This window comes from Balaenoptera acutorostrata, chromosome 7 (genome assembly GCF_949987535.1).
Source record: "Balaenoptera acutorostrata chromosome 7, mBalAcu1.1, whole genome shotgun sequence".
NCBI classification, from domain to species: Eukaryota; Metazoa; Chordata; class Mammalia; order Artiodactyla; family Balaenopteridae; genus Balaenoptera; species Balaenoptera acutorostrata.
In genome coordinates, this window is record NC_080070.1 from 37,230,561 (window position 1) to 37,238,171 (window position 7,611).

The window sequence follows — 7,611 nt, forward strand, 5'->3', positions numbered from 1 at the left end:
TATAAAGCAAATATTAACAGACATCAAGGGAGAAATTGACAACAATACAATAATAGTAGGGAATTTTAACAACCCACTTACATCAATGGACAGATTATCCAGACATAAAATCAATAAGGAAACAGTGGTCGTAAATGACACATTAGACCAGCTGGACTTACCAGATATCTACAGGACATTCAATCCAGAAACAGCAGAGCACACATTCTTGTAGAGTGCACATGGAACATTCTCCAGGATAGGTCACATGCTAGGCCACAAAACAAGTCTCAACAAATTTAAGAGGATAAAAATTATATCAAACATTTTTTCTGACCACAATGGTATGACATTAGAAATCAATTACAGGAAGAAAAATGGGAAAAACACAAACACACAGAGACTAAACAACATGCTACTAAAAGTTAACAGGTCAATGAAGAAATCGAAGACGAAACCAGAAAATACCTTGAGATATATAAAAGTTTAAAAGAAAACCCAACTTCCCAAAATCTATGGGATGCAGCAAAAGCAGTTCTAAAAGGGAGTTTTATAGCAATACAAGCCTCCCTCAAGAAACAAGAAAAATATAAACAACCTAACCTATCATCTAAAGGAATTATAAGAAGAAGAGAAACAAAGCTGAAAGTCAGTAGAAAGAAGAAAATAATAAAGATCAGAGAGGAAATTAATAAAATAGACACAAGCAAAAACCACAATAGAAAAGAGCAATAAAACCAAGAGCTATTTTTTTAAGATAAACAAAATTGATAAACCTTTAGCCAAACTCATCAAGAGAAGAAGGGGACCCAAATAAGAAATGAAAGAGGAAAGATAACAATCAATATCACAGAGATACAAAAAATCATAAGAGAATACTACAAACAGTTATATGCCCACAAATTGGACGACCTAGAAGAAATGGACAAATTTCTAGAAACATATTAACACCCAAGCCTAAATCAGGAAGAAATAGACAATCTGAAGAGACAGATCATTAGTAATGAAAAAACTCCCAACAAACAGAAGTCTAGCACCAGACAGCTTCACAGGGGAATTCTACCAAACACATAAAGAAGAACTAATACCCTTCCTTCTCAAATTATTCCCCAAAATTGAAGGGGAGGGAACACGTCCAAATTCATTATATGAGACCACCATTTCCCTGATACCAAAAGCAAAGACACTACAAAACAAAAGAAAATTAAGGCCAATATCTTTGATGAATATAGATTTAAAAATCCTCAACAAAACATTAGCAGAAGAAATTAAACAATATATAAAAAGGATCATAAATGAAGATCAAGTAGAATTTATTCCAGGGATGCAAGGATAGTTCAATATCCACAAATTAATCAATGAGATACATCACAGTAGCAAAATGAAAGATAAAAATCATATGATCATCTCAATAGACTCAGAAAAAGCACTTGACAAAATTCAGCATGCATTCATGATAAAAATTATCACCAATATTGGTGTAGAGCAGGGGTCCCCAACCCCCGGGCCGTGGACCAGTACCAGTCCGCAGCCTGTTAGGAACGGGGCTGCACAGCAGGAGGTGAGTGGTGGGCGAGCGAGCAAAGCTTCATCTGTATTTACAGCTGCTTCCCATCACTCGCATTACCACCTGAGCTCCACCTCCTGTCAGCATTATGGTGAGTCGTATAATCATTTCATTATATATTACAATGTAATAATAGTAGAAATAAAGTGCACAATAAGTGTAATGTGCTTTAATCATCCCAAAACCATTCCTCCCCCACCCCCACCATGGCTGTGGAAAAACTCTTCCACGAAACTGGTCCCTGGTGCCAAAAAGGTTGAGGACTGCTGGTATGGAGGAAAGATATCTCAACATAATAAAGGCCATTTATGACAAACCCACAGCTAACATTATACTCAACAGTGAAAAGCTGAAAGTGTTTCCCCTAAAATCAGGAACAAGACAAGACTATCACCACTTCTATTTAACATAGTATCCGAAGTCTTAGCCACACCAAACAGACAAGAAAAAGAAGTAAAGGGGACTTCCCTGTTGGTCCAGTGGTAAAGAATCTGCCTTCCAATGGAAGGGATGCAGGTTCAATCCCTGGTCGGGGAACTAAGATCCCACATGCTACAGGGCAACTAAGACTGCGCACCACAACTATTGAGCTTGCATGCTTCAACGAGAGAGCCCATGTGCTGCAAACTACAGAGGAGACACGCTCTGGAGCCTGCGCACCACAACTAGAGAGAAGCCCAAGTGCTGCAACTAGAGAGAAGCCTAAGCACTGCAACGAAGAGACTGCACGCCATAATGAAAGATCCCGTGTGCCTCAACAAAGATCCCATACGCCACAACTAAGACCAGATGCACCCCCAAAAAATAAATAAATAGGGAAAATAGATAAATATAAAAAAGAAAAAGAAGTAAAAGGTATCCAAACTGGAAGGGAAGAAGTAAAACTCACTATTTGCTGATGACATGATATCATACATCAAAAACCTTAAAGTCTCCACCAAAAATACTATTAAAACTAATATGTGAATTCAGTAAAATTGCAGGATACAAGATTAATATACAGAAATCTGTTGCTTTTCTCTACACTAATAATGAACTACTAGAAAGAGAAATTAAGAAAACAATTCCATTTACAATTGCATCAAAAAGAATAAAATAACTAGGGATAGATTTAACTAAGGAGGTGAAAGACCTATATTCTGAAAACTCTAAGACACTGATGAAGGAAATTAAAGATGATACAAATAAATGGAAAGATATTCCATGTTCATATACTGGAAGAATTAATACTGTTAAAATGTCCATACTACCCAAAGCAATCTACAGATTTAATGTAATCCCAATCAAAATACCCAAGACATTTTTCACAGAACTAGAACAAATGGTTCTAAAATTTATACCCCAAATAGTCAAAGCAATCTTGAGGAAAAACAACAAAGCTGGAGGTATCATGCTCCCTGACTTCACACTATACTACAAAGCTACAGTCAGCAAAACAGTATGGTACTGGCACAAAAGCAGACACGTGGATCAATGGAACAGAACAGAGAGCCCAGAAATACACCTATGCATCTATGGTCAATTAATCTATGACAAAGGAGGCAAGACTATACAATGGAGAAAAGATAGCCTCTTCAGTAAATGGTGGTGGGAAAACTGGACAACTATACATAAAAGAATGAGATTAGAACATTTCCTCAAACCTTATACAAAAATAAACTCAAAATGGATTAAAGATCTAAATGTAAACCTGGACACCATAAAACTCCTAGAAGAAAATATAGACAGAATACACTTTGACATAAACTGTAGCAATATTTTTTTTGATCTGTCTCCTGAGGCAAAGGAAATAAAAGTAAAAATAAACAAACAGGACCTAATTAAACTTAAAAGCTTTTGCACAGCAAAGGAAACCACTGAGAAAACGAAAAGGCAACCTACTGAATGGGAGAAAATACTTGCAAATAATATGAGTGATAAGGACTTAATACCAAAAATATATAAACTGCTCATGCAACTCAATATCAAAAAACCAAACAACCCAATTAAAAAATGGGCAGAAGAACTGAATAGACCTTTTTTCAAAGAAGATATATAAATGGCCTATAGGCACGTGAAAACATTCTCAACATCGACAATCATCAGAGAATTGCAAATCAAAATTAAAAATGAGATATCACCTCACACCTGTCAGAATGGCTATCAGGAAAATGTCTACAAATAACAAATGCTGGAAATGATGTGGAGAAAAGGGAACCCTAGTACACTGTTGCTGGGAAAGTAAATTGGTGCAGCCCCTATGGGAAACAATATGGAGGTTCCTCAAAAAACTGAAGATAGAACTACCATATGATCTAGAAATTCCACTCCTGGGTATATATCTGAAGAAAATGAAAACACTAATTCAAAAAGGTATGTGCACCCCAATGTTCATACCAGCATTATTTATAATAGCCAAGATATGGAAGCAACCTAAGGGTCCATCAGCAGATGAATGGATAAAGAACATGTGATATATATTCACAATGGAATACTACTCAGACATAAAATTAATGAAATTTAGCAGTTGTGACAACATGGATGGACCTGGAGGGTATTATACTTAATGAAATAAGTCAACAGGGAAGGAAACACTGTATGTTAACACTTATACGTGAAATCTAAAAAAATTAAACCAAAGAATATATATAACAAAACAGAAACAGACTCACATGTATAGAGAACGAACTAGTGGTTACCAGTGGGGAGAGGGAGGGGGACAGGCAAGATAAGGGTAGTGAATTAAGCAATACAAACTACTATGTATAAAATAAATAAGCTACAAGGATATATTGTACAGTACAGGGAATATTTTATAATAATAAAATATTTTATAATAACTTTAAATAGAGTATAATCTATAAAAACATAATCACAATGCTGTACACCTGAAACTAATATAATATTGTAAATCAACTGTACTTCAATAAAAAATAGTAAAATAAAAAGATTTTTCAGTAGCGTTATTTTCATACCCTCAGCTGAAGTCAATCAAAGAAAATACAGTTAATTCATTAAGTAATATATCTCTTTCTCACCGAAAGGCCTATTCTAAAATCAAGTTTCTGATGACAAAGTAATAATAATAATGACAAAGTAATAACAATAACAATAATAACCACTCCCATTTAGCAAATGTTTCAAAATGGAAGAACTCAATTTTGGAGCTTTATTTTCATTTTTTTCTATCTTAAGATGCTACATAATTAAACAGAATTGCTTTAGTCTTATAGCATAAAAAAATTCATAGTCTAATTATCAATTACTGCTTCTCAGATTCCTCTTCCTTTCTTCTACCACCCAAAGCTGGTTACTCTCTCTCCTAACCATTCTGCAGCCTGATTCATGCTTCCTGATTCAACATTAAAGCCCATCTGAGAAAGATCAGAGCTGGAGGATAAGTATGCTAGAAGTATGAGTGGTGGTGAGGATTTGTGGAAAAATAATATGTGCTGCTTGTTAGCATCACCCTCCTACTGTTTCTTTTCCATTAAAAGGAAAATCTAGAGTTGACTGTTGCTACTGAAAATGTCCCTGCCTATGATAGATGTCATTTATTTACACAGAAGAACATTTCCTTACAGCTGTTTTTGAACATTCAAATAAATCACACCTCCCACAATAATGCAGAGATAAGGGCCCAGCACAGCTCTCAGCTGGCAATGCTCAGCTTAACCCACTTACATTCATTAGGACACAGGAGTTTAGGGCACAGCATTTACTATAATCCGTGACTATAAGAAAATGTGAGATGAAATATATTAAATAAATTAAACATGCATTAAACATCTCTGAATCACAGTTCAATTTCACTAAGTGAACCAACAGTAAATTATTGATAGTTTGGTCCCCTTTAAGAGAACAAAGCAGCAACTGATTTCAGTGTACTGGGTAAATTAGTCACTATATGCATTTCATTCATGACTTGCACATCTCACATCTCACATTGCCACAATACAATTATTTTTGACTTCAAAGTCTGTTTATTGGTCCCATGAAACTGATGGCTTGGAAAAATCGAAGACATGGGAAAGAAACCTCTGAAGTTAATGAATAGTGTGGTGGATTCCTCTATGGATGTGATCCCATTGTGATGGGGATATCATGATGGACTCCAGTTCCCAAGGTCAGCATCACCAATAAAAGTAAGAATGCCTTGGTAATCCAGCAACATGTACCAAGGCCTACAAATGGTTAAAATTACCTTTACAATATTCCATTGTGGTATTATTTACAGTTCCCTTTGTTATTTAATAAAGAACATTCACCTCCCCCAACCAAATAATTTACTGCACATTTTAAACTGTCTAAAGGATTATGGTGTGTGTCTGTGTGTGTGCGCACAGGGAGGGGTAATTTTTAAGGCAAGACCTGTGAGATATCATCAATCATTAATGTCTTTTTAAATATGGCTAAGATAAATTTAAACCTCAAGATATAGTAGATTCCTTAACCCAGTGTTCTGTTCTATGCATGCTACCTCTACAAGGTGATTTTCTTTATAATACACCAATAGTAAAGAAAGAAACCACTAGAGCAAGGAGCTGTGACTAAAGCAGAAGCTGAGTTATTGCTCTGCACTGTTTTCCTCATGTGAAGTTATTATGGACTTGAATTGTGTCCCCCCCCCCATACCAAATTCATATATTGAAGACCTCACCCCCAGTGCAACTGTGTTTCGAGATAGGGTCTTTAGAGAGATAATTCAGGTTAAATGAGGTTACGTGGGTAGGGCCCTTATAGGATTGGTGTCCTCATAAGCAGAGGAAGAGACACCAGAGATTCTCTCTCTACACACAAGCACAAAGGAAAGGCCATGTGAGCACACATCAAGAAGGCAGCCAGGGCTTCCCTGGTGGCACAGTGGTTGAGAATCTGCCTGCCAATGCAGGGGACACGGGTTCGAGCCCTGGTCTGGGAAGATCCCACATGCCGCGGAGCAACCGGCCCGTGAGCCACAACTACTGAGCCTGCGCGTCTGGAGCCTGTGCTCCGCAACAAGAGAGGCCGCGATAGTGAGAGGCCCGCGCACCGCGATGAAGAGTGGCCCCCGCTTGCCACAACTAGAGAAAGCCCTCGCACAGAAACGAAGACCCAACACAGCCATAAAAATAAATTAATTAATTAAAAAAAAATTTAAAAAAAAAAAAAAAAAAAAGAAGGCAGCCATCCACAAGCCAGGAAGAGAGCCTTCACCAGAAACCAAATTTTCTGGCACCATGATCATGGACTTCTAGGTCTACAACTTTTAGAAAATAACTGTCTGTTGTTTAAGCTGCCCACTCTGTTGCATTTTGTTACGGCAGCCTGAGCTGACTAATATGGAGGGTCATCTTTTAATTGTTTGCTCTCCTCTTGTAGCCTCTGAACTTCACCTGCAACCTCCTACCTTCATCCATCTCTTAACTTCAGTGTCCTCCCAAGTTGGGGAAATCAGAGATTTAGACATTGTTGGTGTTTCTGTCTTTAATGAAGTTGTGGATTTCTTTTATTTCTGCAACATGTAATTTATTATTTTCTGCTAACCATTCAAACACACCTAAGTTTTGGATCCATGTCTTCTGGTTTTGCCTCTGGTCATGTTGCTTCTACTGCTATCAGAAGTGTCAGTGGGAGCAGACACAGATTGGACCCTAAACATGTGTTTACTTTTCTCACTGGGATCCTAACTGGAAGGATGTAACATCACAGATGCATCAAACCCTCTTCTGTACCAATGTGGTGCCAAGATCTTTACTTTAAAACATGCTTTCAATCTGTCAGATTGCCAAGTTTTAGGATGATGGTGACAACTTTGATGAAGGGCCTCAGAATCTGAGCTTGTGCCTGTGCCTTGATGCTCAGGACATGCTTCACCTTCATCATGTTCATCAAAAGCAGGGGCATCACTGCAAGGGAACTGACCTCCTGAGAGGTCACCTTTAATAATAATAATAATAATAATAATAGTAGTAGTAGTAGTAAAAAGCCTGTCTTGGTGGGTCATTTATGGGATGAGGGGGCTGTGTATTCTTCTTGCATCAGTACATTTATTTTAGTTTCTTATTAATTCTTACAGTTTTTCAGCTCATTCTTTTTTTTTCTTA

The 7,611-nt window shown here is 37.1% G+C and overlaps 1 pseudogene; it reads right to left on the bottom strand.

Moving 5' to 3' along the window:
• Positions 1 to 6,841: 6,841 nt before the first annotated feature.
• LOC114235630 (vesicle-associated membrane protein-associated protein B/C-like) lies at positions 6,842 to 7,411 on the bottom strand (annotated as a pseudogene).
• Between the last annotated feature and the right edge of the window lie 200 nt (positions 7,412 to 7,611).